Source organism: Pleurodeles waltl, chromosome 10, assembly GCF_031143425.1.
Source record: "Pleurodeles waltl isolate 20211129_DDA chromosome 10, aPleWal1.hap1.20221129, whole genome shotgun sequence".
Classification (NCBI taxonomy): domain Eukaryota; kingdom Metazoa; phylum Chordata; class Amphibia; order Caudata; family Salamandridae; genus Pleurodeles; species Pleurodeles waltl.
This window is the reverse complement of record NC_090449.1, coordinates 942,094,420-942,106,870: the sequence shown is the minus strand read 5'-3', so window position 1 is coordinate 942,106,870 and position 12,451 is coordinate 942,094,420.

Genomic DNA, 12,451 nt, shown 5'->3' with positions numbered 1-12,451 from the left:
TTATTATGCATATTTGCTTTTTCTTTCTAGGTACCAACTGCGTTGTTTTAATAGAGCCATAGTTAGATGTTTTTCCAAATTTGTGTTACTAAATTATTTTGCATGAAGCCCAACATGCTGATGCTAATCTGACGTTAGTTAAGGATCCTCACTAATGAATTATGATAACAGGGACTAATGCAAAACATCGTGTACTTCATTTCATTGACACAGTTGACTTTGCTAATGATTTGCACCATAACCTTGGAATCTTTTGTAGTTCAAGCTTTGATTAGATTGCATTTCTTCTGCCGTTTTGGACAACTTTTATTGTTTCTGTATGTGTTTCATCTGATTTTGAGATTAATCTACATGACCCTAGCATTGTTAATATAGGGAAATAAACATTCTAAACTTTTTCTATATGTGTGGTTATTCATGACTGGAAGGTCATGGTGCGTGACAATTACTGACTCCATTAATTGTTGATCTCTAATGATTATTGCTTATTGTGTATTGAAGTTTACTTATGAAGGTCAGACGTGCTAACAATTTTCATAACCATCTAGATTCCTAGCTGATTCTCTTGTATCGCCCAGATGTCTCGTGCTGGCATTGTTCAATGGTCTATAGAAAAACCCTAAGTGGACAGCCATTATCTCTCTTTTCATATCTAGGTAAGTTTGTTGCCTTTTATGTAAGCCTGATATGAGGTTTTTCACAAATATGGGGTAGTGAAAATTAACCACAATGCAGTCTCCTCTTCTTCTTTCAAGTGCCCCATCCACTGGACTCATCTCACAAATAAGGTATCGTGGTACAGAACATTAGGTGCACATATGTTCATCGACATCCAATGTATAACTTTATTACTCAAGTCTAACCAGGACTCCATAATATTTGATCTTATTTAGGTATGTTTTTCAGTACGATTATGCAGGAAGTTACATCTGGGGGAAGATGTAGAAGATCCTTTGGGGGGGGCTCCTCTATTCACATTCTCCCATCTGTGGTTTACATCTGATTGTATCTCTGGATTTGTTATTGGTGCAATCAATTGAGACAGTTTCCTCTGTGCAGTCTGGTCATTTCTATTGCCTATTTTATTAGTCTTTCATGTTTTGGAATTTGTATTCCCTGCCATAGTGGTATTCCAGGTACCTATGTCTGCTAGATTCTTGCTCGGGTCATATTACCCCCAAGGGTGGAAATTTTAACACCAATCACCGCACTAATGGTTTTTTCAATCTTCCTCACATGATCTTTTATCTCTTTGATTTCTAACAATATTTTAGATTCTATATTATCTAACTTGTTACATAGCCTCTTTTGAGCAGAGTCTCCATACTCTTTGGTACTGGGCAGTCATTGAGTTATTGGCGTGACCAGCGATTTTGCTCCATCTTCTCCACGTATTATCTTTCCCCCTTTTGGGGGCTTTGGTAAAGTTGTCAGGTTAGATTTCATTATCTGCCTGCTCCTCTTCTTCTTGGGAGGTGGGGAGTGAAATCATCTCCACTAATCAGCAATTCTATTCTCCCTATTGGGTCTATTGATGGAGGTAGATGTGGAGATGGTATTGGGTCTGCGCCAGGAATTGGTAGCTTCTGCACTTGTTTCTCTAATGGCTCCTTGCAGAGCACTTTTAGTAGCCACTAATCTTGCTTGCTTCAGCATTAACAATCTCTTCATTTAATTTTCCCATTGCATCAGTGAGGTAGTTGGTGATCATATTAGCAGTACTGGGGGGTTTAACGCTAATGCCAATCCCCATTTGGTTCTGCTTTCTTTTCCCCATGGTAGAAAATAATCTGCAGATATTCTATGCAAAGAGATTTTAGCAATCAAGCAGCAGTATTTAAGTCCAAAGGTCAAGAGAATGCAGCATTCTTTGAAATGCACCTCTGGGCGTGGAAATGACAGTTGGCGGCTCACTTGCCGTCTGGGATGCTGGATACGGTTGCCCCCCCCCACCGGGGCTTTTTAAGAGATGCCCCGCGCAGCAAGAATGCAGCATTCTTTGAAATGCGACTCTGGGCGTGGAAATGATGGTGGACTGTTCCCTTGCTGCTTGGGATGCTAGATACAGTAGTGCGCCCCCCTGGGGCTGTTTAAAAGGCACCCCACACAGCGGGAATGCGGTGTTCTTTGAAATGTGCCTCCAGGCGTGGAAATGATGGTGGGAGATCACTTGCCGCTAGGGATGCTGGATACGGTAGTGTGGCCCCCCCGGGCTGTTTAACAGGCATCACGCGCAGCGGGAATGCGGCATTCTTTTAAATGCACCTCTGGACGTGTAAATTATGGTGGGTGTCTCCCTTACTGCTTGGGATGCTGGATACGGTAGTGACCCACCCCCCGCCCCCCCCAACCCGGGGCTGTTTAACAGGTCTCCCTTTTAAAATCAGACTGATGAAAGGAGAAAAGCTGACTGCAGATCCTATGTGCTTCTGATTTTGACCGAGACATTCCACCAACTGTAGAATCAGACACACAAGCAAGAAGGTAATCCTGAAAAGTAAGAAAAAAAAAAATGGAATTTCTCCAGTGCATTCCATTATCAAATTGGACACCCTTAAGATCTTCATGAAAGCAGAGAGAAGTTCCTTCCTCTTCTCCATGAAAGGATATCCACAAGGAGCTAGTGTGGGACTAAAAACATGATCTCTGCTATGGAGTTATAATTAATAGTAGATCACCTTTCACCTTTCAGCGCGACCTTACGTCTCTAGCGTCTTGTCTGGAATTAATTCTTATCTTGTCTGCAGCCTGTCCCTTTTCTCTCTTATTTTGCATCTGACATTCCTTTCCTCAGTAAGCGCCCAAGCTACTGATGATCCCTTACCTCGCTGTGAGTATGCCTTTCACCTCAGTGTTCCTATTATTGTTTTTACTCCACACTCACTGATATGTTTCACTTCCTGCACCATCTCCTTAAGCTTCATTTCATCATCCCTTGTCTGAATTGCCTTTATTCTGTTTTTAAAAAGTGCATGTTGTCTCCCTGCGACCACTTCCTGAGTTTAACTTAAAACACAAGTATTTTTAATCTGTAGTTTCTGCATGTACATCGAGTTCTGATCACATCATAGAAAACTGCTTGAACAGGGTATTTCGTTACCAAATGCTTGCTGTTATAGTTACAAAATGTTTATTTGAATGTGTTTTCCTGTTTCGAAAATGTTTTGTTTTGGTTTTGAATAATGTTGCATTCGGTTGGGACGGGGGCCCTTGAGAGATTCCGTAGAAATAAGTGTGAGCTGAGCTGGCAGGCAGTAAAGAAAGGGGAGGAGCCCCCTAGCCAATCACGTTTTTGGTATTGATTGCTGATATGAAGGCATCTTTTGGATAAGCCATAAACACAAAAAGTATAAGGGCATGCTGCGCTCATCTGCATGTGTTAGGCCCAACCAGGAGTACATAAATAAAATAACGCAAATAATAAAAGCAACCATCGCAAAACCCACACAGCATAAATTGAGAGTGGTTTTGTGGGGTATAAAAATATTTTAATTGTTTTTCTATAGCGCTTACTACCTCCAACAAGGCATGTAAGCGCTTTTCAGCGCAGAGCGCAATTTATTGTTTTGTATTGTGTAGTAACATATTAGTATGCATCCCATTGCACAAAAAGCTTCACAAAACTTCCAAGATCCCATTTATGTCCCATTAACATTTTATGTTTCAGCTACATGAGCACTGCAGCCAGCGATTTTTCTTCAAATGTGTATTTTAGGGTTAAGTTGTGTTTTAACTTTTACAAGCTCCTTTATCTGACCCCCTCCTTGTTTCATTTGTGCCCCGAAGTGAGGCTCCTCTGGGCTTTGTTTATCGAGTACTGATCTCTGGGTGGTCTCAATGTTATCATTACTTGGAAATGGCCATAAACAATGACATGAGTCTTCATTTCAAGAATAGTTTTGTAAAACATGTTTGGCATAAAAATATGCAGAGGAACAATAGCAAAACGAATCTGTAAGACGAAAGAAGTAACAAAAGAAAATCGAATTCCTTCCTTCTACCCTTTGCCTCCTTGGCACAACCCAGACATCAAGATGAAGCAAAATCTTGAAGTGCGCGCAGTAATATTTAAGTCTCGGCTTCGAGGGAGCTCATCCTCAGCTTGAAGCTAAGACCGATCAAGGCAGGGCCTAGGACTGTCAATGGTTCACTCTTTTCAGAACTGCAAGTGAAAGGTACTTGAAAGGCTGCAGCTGTCCTATTGCACAGCCTCGTGATGAAACTTCTCTTTTGTGTACCATCCCCATTGCTTAAGTTTGGAATGTTTGGCAACAGAGTATTTGTTTAATTTCATAGTCACAGGTTCGAATCTCAATGGTCCACTCAGCATTTTGGCCCTATGGGGTAGATAAAATAAATTCAATTTTCTTGGGTAACAAAGACCATATGATTTCACTTGGTCAAACTCAGGGCCATTGGAGATGTGCAATTTCAAGGGTTAGCATTTTCTGCATAATAATGGATGTGCCATATAATCCATCATTTGCTGCGTAATCTGCAGAATGTAACTAAAATGATGTATTTCCAGCTAAAAAGGATCAAAAGTTCCTATATACGCAGAGACGTTGTGCAATGCAATTAGCCAAATTAGCATGGCAGATTTAAATTAGGATGCTAAATGGCAACATTTTCATTTTTTGCTGCTGCAGATAGAGAAAGAAGGTAAAAGGAAGTGCTTTAGTTATATGTAGGGCCACTGGAATTATGTGGTAGAAAAAGACCAAACTATGAGGCATGGTTGACCAATTTATGTGGCAAGAAAAGTCCAGTTATCAATTTGCAACGCCATTAGTTCTAACTCAAGCAAATGCAAGACATATTGCATTGCAAATGCTTGTTTAATAAAGTCACTATCTAATTTTAGTTCCCTGCACATATCCACCATCCAATCAAATATGCTCTTTTACATTTTACTTGCTGTCCACCCATTTTAACTGCATTTCATCCTCAAAACTGCTTCATTCTGCTGCAGCCTTTTCGTGTGTGCTAATCTTGCTTGTCTCCAAAATGGTCCTAGTCTGGATTGTGGGCCATAGTTTTTTGTGTTTTGGGCCAGAGAGAGTGCTCGAAACAGTGGCATTGACAGGAACCTAGGTTTACCCAATGTAGACATTACTTGGGTTGGACAGAGAGGGTTAATGTGTCATCACTTCCTGCCTTTGTTTGAAAACATGCACAGTTACTGAGGTGTGACAAGAAATCCTAATAAAGGATACCTTTGGTAAATTAAGGGCACTTTTCCCACATACTTCCTTGGTGTTCTACAATATTTGCAAAGACAGAAATGGCAGTGATCAACCACATTTTGTCCGCAGATATAGAAATCCAAGAAACATGTCAATAAAACTGTTTCTGCATTCTTCCTAGACCACAGCATGGGCTCTATATAACATAACAACCTATGCTCTGATATCAATCAATCAATCAATCAATCATGAAATTTGTAGAGAGCACTACTCACCCATGAGGGTCTCAAGGTGCTGGGGGGAGGAGGTGTGCTGCTACTGCTCGAACAGACAAGTCTTGAGAAGTCTCCAGAAGGTAAGGAGGTCCTTGGTCTGACACAGGTGGGTGGGAAGAGTGGTCCACGTCTTGGTGGCGAGGTGTGAGAATGATCTGCCGCTGGTTGTAGTTCTGTGGATGCATGGGACGGTTGCAAAGGCGGAGCAGCAGAGCGAAGCTGTCGGATCGGAGTGTTGAAGGAGAGCCATCTGTTGAGGTATTCTGGTCCAGTGTTGTGCAGGAATATATCAAAATGGAACAAAAAGGAATATATCAAAACGGAATGGAATATATAAAAAAGACAGAGTCCATTTCACAGATAGAGGCAACATGGTGTTCCTCAACAACTTAAAATATTCCATCATCTACACATCATAAATATAAAGGCCCTATTCAGGACCAACCCTTTTCTGAAACACTGGTTCTTTTTGTTTTCACTCGGATCTGCACATGTGTGAATGGGTGTGTAAGTGAGTGAATGGGTGTATGAGTGGGGGTCTGAGTGGTTGTGTGGGTATGTGAGTGGGTGTGGTAAAGGTTTTGTGGGTCTGTGAGTGGGTGTTTGAGTGTGTGACTGGTTGTATAAGTGGGTGTGTTTGTGGGTGTGTGAATGCATGAGTAGTTGTTTGAGTATGTGAATGAGTATGTAAGTGACTGGCTGTGTTGGTCTGTAAGTGGGTGTGGTAGGGGTTTTGTGGGTCTGTGAGAGGGCGTCTGAGTGTGTGAATAAGTGTATGAATGGGTGTGTGAGTGGGTGTGGTAGTGGTTTTGTCATTGTGTGAATAGGGCTGTGAGTGAATGTATTTTTTTTAATTGGGCTCTGGATCCACAGATCCATTGCAGATTCACATGGGGGTCCAAGCTAAGTGCTGTTGTGGATCTGCAGATCCTTGTGTGCTCCCCAAAAAACATCTTTGGGAAATGTATTGCCCATCAGTGGTCCATCACAGACCCCACCATCAGCACCCATAAGCCCCCTCACATCCTATTTTATTTTTATTTCCCTCCCCTGGTGAACCATGTCCCGAATCACAAAATGGGGGCTACAACTTTCCTGTCAGGTTGTTGACAGGCAATCATGGCTTTGGTGCTGGCACGTGGTTCTGCGGGTCAGCCATGGTGGATCTGCAGTGCATCCGTGTCTCTAAATCTACATACATGTTTTTTTCTTTAATAACTCTAAAACTACTGAACAGATTTATACCAAATTACAAAAAGAGATCTTTCTGGATCAAGATTTAGCTTTCTTCCAAATATGGTGTAATTGGTTCAGGCTGTAGTTGTGTCTAAAATCTCTATGGGAAATTGCTTGGGGAAAATGTGTTTTGGGACCCCCTCTTTTTCTCAGTCCCGCTTGACAAATCACCACAAAACCTTCCAGACAGCAGCTGAATTGACTGGTACACTAGTTTTGAAAATGACGTGAAGATTCATCAAATGGTGCCAATGTCATTAGCAAAACAAAAAATGCTTTCCCTAATGGTCCTAACTATAACTACCTACTGCCAATCGCCAGTTGAATAGATATATAATGGCGATTGCCAGTAGGTAGTTATAGTTAGGACCATTTCTTCCATAGAGTGTTTTTTTGTTTTGCCTATAAATTTGGCATCACTTGACAAATCTTCACAAGATTTTCAAAACATATACTTTGGTCAGTTCCACTGTTGTCAAACAGCTCCAGCTGGCAGAAAGCAGAGCTTTCATCTGTTTTCCTGTATGCAAATATGGGTGCAGGAAAACAGATGAAAACATTGCTCTTGCAAGCAGGGAGGTGCTACTTGAAGCAGAAGTCGGGAGCTGGCTAGGACTGCAGTCCTTTAGTATTATAAAAAACTATAACTTGTGCCCTAGTCATGCACTGCAAATTACCCCACAAATTACGGCAATCATGCCATCTTTCAAAGCACCATTGACAATATCAATCTAATATTTGCAGTCAAATTTTTGACAAAAAACTGTGCATGGCTGGGGCGCTAGTTATAGTTACCTTAGAGTATGAGTTATAGTTACTTGAGGTAACTCTAACTATAACTGGTGAATCTCTATGGTTTTGTACATTTAAAATGTGAGCCTAAATATACCTCCTCTGTAACCTTTAGTTTCTTAAGTGAATGTCTGTTTTTTTTAAAATTCTATTTTGTAACTATAACGTTCCTGCAATCTTTGATTTTTTCAGTGAAGATATATATATTTACATGTATATATATTTATATATCACTTCTGGCTATTCCTGCTGCCTTGCGTTTCAAAAACATTATTCTACTGCAGGCAGCAACCAAGTGAAGCAAAGCATTGCTAAGACTCTTTGAGCTGTTCGTAATGATTATTAACATGCACCTGGTCACTTTAAGATTATGAATTGTTTGCACTGGAACTGACATGAAGTTGTACATTAAAACTCTGGTGAAAAAACGCTGTCTAGCAATGTATTACTATTACTTCACAGAATGAAGACGAAAGCATTATTGGTGCATTCTGGGTATTGTAGGATTGAGTTAAGAATCACGTGCCAGTAAGAAATTAAAAGCACCTGCATGTTGCAAAATGCAAACCTCGCACCTGTGACCAAGCCATAAATCTGAAACACATCAGGATCGTGGTTGGCAGCCTTTTACTAGCACAAAAGAAATGCTAGGATTTCATCAGGAAGTGGTGCTCTGCCATGGTGTTTTCTTCTGTTTTGAAAGGGGATACTCCGTCCCCAGTTATGAACCTGCCCTGCAGGGTTGGGGGCCCCTAAAGATGGAGAAGGTGTGTGGGCATTGATTTAAAGTGGGCATGACCCACTTGCCTTTCGTATTGGAGAATGGATTATCCTGGTATTATGAAATACCGAGGTGAGAAAGGGAGAGAGAATGATATTTATCTCTCTTCTGGCTATTCAGGATGCCTTGCGATTCAATTACATTATTTTACTGTGGAAGCAACCAAGTGAAGCGAATGATTGCTAAGAATATTTGAGCTGTACATAATGATCATTACCATGCACCTGGGCAACTCAAGATTATGAATTGTTTTCACTGGAACTGACATGAAGTTGTAAATTAAAACTGTGGTGAAAAACGCTATTCAGCAATATATTACTATTACATCACAGAATTAAGATGAAAGCATTACTGGTACATTCTGAGTATTGTAGGATTGAGTTAAGAATCATGCCAGCAAGAGATTAAAAGCACCTGTATGTTGCAATATGCAAACCTTGCACCTGTGAACAAGGCATAAAGCCAAAACGCGTCAGGATTGTGGGTTGCAGCCTTTTACTAGCTCTAAAGAAATGCTGGGATTTCATCAGAAAGTGGTGCTTTGGCATGGTGTTTTCTTATGTTTTGAAATGGGATACTCCTTCCCCGGTTGAAAAGCTGCCTTGGAGGGTAGGGGGCCTCTGAAGATGGAGAAAGTGTGTGGACATATAGTGGAAACATATTTGGTAGTTTGTTTCCATCACCAACAAGGAATTTTCACTCCCAGATGCACTTTAAAGGGAAAATTTATTTGGCAATGCATTTCAACTAACAGGTCTTCGTCACAGCCATTTTATGACCAATGATCAGTGGCACCACCATGAATACATTCTACAGCATGGATCCAACTTATTTAAGAAAAAAGATTTTTATTTTAGGTAGAACGAATTTGAAACTAATCACGTCTGACACGTTTCGGCATGATTTCTTCTAGTGGGCCTGTGTGTACGCCATGACAGGCGCCATTATAACACATTGTCCTTTCATCATTTCCATTGCCCAAAACACTAGGCCGCGAACCCTCAGTATTACATAACTCAAATTGTCCACCATTTCTCCACCAAACAGTTAACCCCTCCAATGATATATTACACACCCAAGTGCATATGAACATTTTTCAGTGACACAAACATCTCAAAATTAATATATCAAATCCCCTGTTAAAATACTTCAAAATATTTTTTATCGTCAGCAATACATACTCCACAATTCATTTGATCAGTGTTTCTCATTTCATTTTTTTGCCCATTTTCAATTATTTTACTTTTTTTTTCTTCATTTTTTAAAACTTTCTCCTTTTTTCATTTCATTTCTTCAATGATTTGACTTGTACAGTTGATCACCAAAGAGTCTTCTCAGGCATATGTGCTTCATATGTAAACATAATACCAACCTTAAAATAACACAATCCAGGGCCTTTTATCTGTTATTTGTTATAGCTGATTCAAAATTACACAAAGTAAGCCCCACCCTTATAGTTCAAAATAGCATAGTGCATTAAAGACCAGTTACTGGACATCCTCATTTAATGCTGATAAAATGCTAATGCCTTTTTAAAGTGCTAATCACCCTGGCAAATTAGAAAGCAATCATCTCAAATTCATCTTCTAGATCCCTTCCTGTATATGTCATTATGAATGATTCCAGGTCTCCAAAAGCATCCCCCAACTATGAAGTGCCAGTGCCACTAATAAGTCTCAAAAAGATTGATAAAGTGCTAATGCTTCTTTGCAAGTTAGTATGATACATTGAGAGACCATTGTTAATAACCTTCATCAAGTGCTTATAAAGTGCTAAATGCTTTCCTAAAGTGCAAGTCAACCTAATGCACTGGAAAACAATTATTGGTGTTTCTCATCGCATTCCCCTTTGAGTAAATGCTTCTGTTCAGTGAAATATCATGATGCACTTAGAGACCATTATTAATAACAAATCCCCATCAAGTGCTTTTAAAGTGCTGAAAGCTTTCTTAAAGTCCAAGTCAACATAATGCACTGGAATACAATATTTGGCGTTTCTCATGGCATCCCCTTATAAATAAATGTCACTATTCAGCCTACTAGCTCTTCAAAACATTAAGGGCCGGATTTAGTAGAAAATGATGATGTGCGGCCCCACGTCAAATTTGGCAGCGCTGCACACCATCATTTTGCAAATGCAGGGATGCACCGTATTTACTAGAATACGGCGCACCCCTATGTTTCCCCCTGCATCAGTGCTAAATTTGCTGCAGTGCGCCAACGCAGCAACCCTTGCACCATAGTGCAAGGATGGCTGCGTTGAGGGGGAGATTGTTTTGGGGCAGGAAGGAACACTGCATTCCGCAGCACATGGCGATGCTCTTTCTATGTGTGCTGCAGAGTGCAGCACACATAAAAAGAGCAAAAAATGAGGGGAAATGAAACCATTTCTCCCCGTTCTGCCACACTAACGCCACCCCTGGGGTGGTGTTAGATTTTGGAGCTGCCTCAGGTTTCCGAAAATGCATAAATCTGAGGCAGCGTCAAAATGCAATGGGTGTTGTTGAGTAACACGTACAGCAACACCCATTGCACACCCCTTCCATGCAAAGTGCTGTGGGTGAAGGGGCCGTATTTACAAGGTGGCAGTAAGCCACAAAAAGTGGCTTAACGCCACCTTGTAAATACGGTGCAGGGCATGGAGCAACCGGAGCATCAAGAAAAGTGATGCTCTGATGGGGCTAGGGACTCTTAAATGTGCCCCCATTCACGTCGGCCATCATACTTGATTAACCAATATCAAAGGGAATGCAGGTTTGTTCTCTGGGTGTAAATCAAATTAATATCCTAGAGAACACTCACAATGTACAAATATAAAATTCATTTCAGCTACCCTCTCCCACTTCACTCCTCTTCAAGTTAATATGCTTACAAAATATCATATTGCAGTTGGTCAAATTATAACCCACCAAGATAAAAATAAACTAAAGTACTAGTGCTTCCTTCCAGTACAAGTCAGCATACCAATGAACAATATTTCCAAACAAAATTCTCCTAATCTATAGGAGCACTGGACTGTAGTTTTTAAATGGTGCGGAATAGCACACCAGTCTTATGAGTGCTTATAATCAAAAGTCCATGATATATCATAGGGACAAAGAACATTCTAATCATAAATTGTATAAAATGGGTCTGCAGTCTCTTTAAAAGTATGAGTGTAATGTAGGTGCCATCAATCACCGTTAATCATGGACACAGAATGAACCTCTCTACAAGAGAACATGCAATTCAGCATCAGTGTTATGTCCACATTGTACCTCTGTTCTCAGTGTTATAAATAGTCGGGATTCCTCCTTTATCAGTTCCTTCTCCCTATCTTCCCTCCAAGAGTGGGGTTTCACAAAGTTAATTCCATAGTACTGGAAACTTGTTAGGGACTGGGCACGATGTTGTTCGAAATGGGAAGTCAAAGGATAACTCTGATCTGCATTCTTGATAGCTAGAATGTGTTGTAAAGTTCTAATTTTTAATTTCTCAATAGTGCTGCCTGCATGTAACTTATTACAGCCGCACTTCAGTAGACTTCATGGTCTGTGTTACAAGTTATCCCATTTCGTGTTTTGATGTTCTGACCTTCAAAGTTCCGATATTCCTTACATCATAACTCATATCTGTAGGCTTTACAGGTACTTGAAGTACAGGTACTTGAACTCATTAACCAATTATCTACTCCCATTTCTTCTCTGGGGTCAAAAAGCTGCATGTTAATATGTTACCCAGTGATCTAGTTCTCTTGGAGGTTATAAGGGGACCTGTGCCCACAAACTTTTTAGGTGCTCTTCCCGATGCAATAAGTGCCAGTTCCTACACAAGATCTTCCTCACACTGGACTAGGGTGTATTGCACTCCAAAATAATCTCTTATTCTCCTCATTATCCTTCACACTGTCCTTTCTCTGTCAGTACAACAGTTCCTGTTCCTGTTTCATGGTGACCCTCTCCCTAGCACTCTACAACACACCCATATATAACTTAAAGGCGGTCACCATTATGTCTATGGTGCCGGTTGATGAATCTTCATGAAATTTTCTCACAAATTATGAAGCTCATGTCTGGAAAGTTTTTGGGTGATCAGTCAAGCGGGGGGCCGAAAAAAAGGAGAGTCCCAAATGTGTTCCTCCATGTTAATTCCAATAGGGATTTTGAACAAGAGGAGCACCTGAACCACTGGTCAGATTTACAC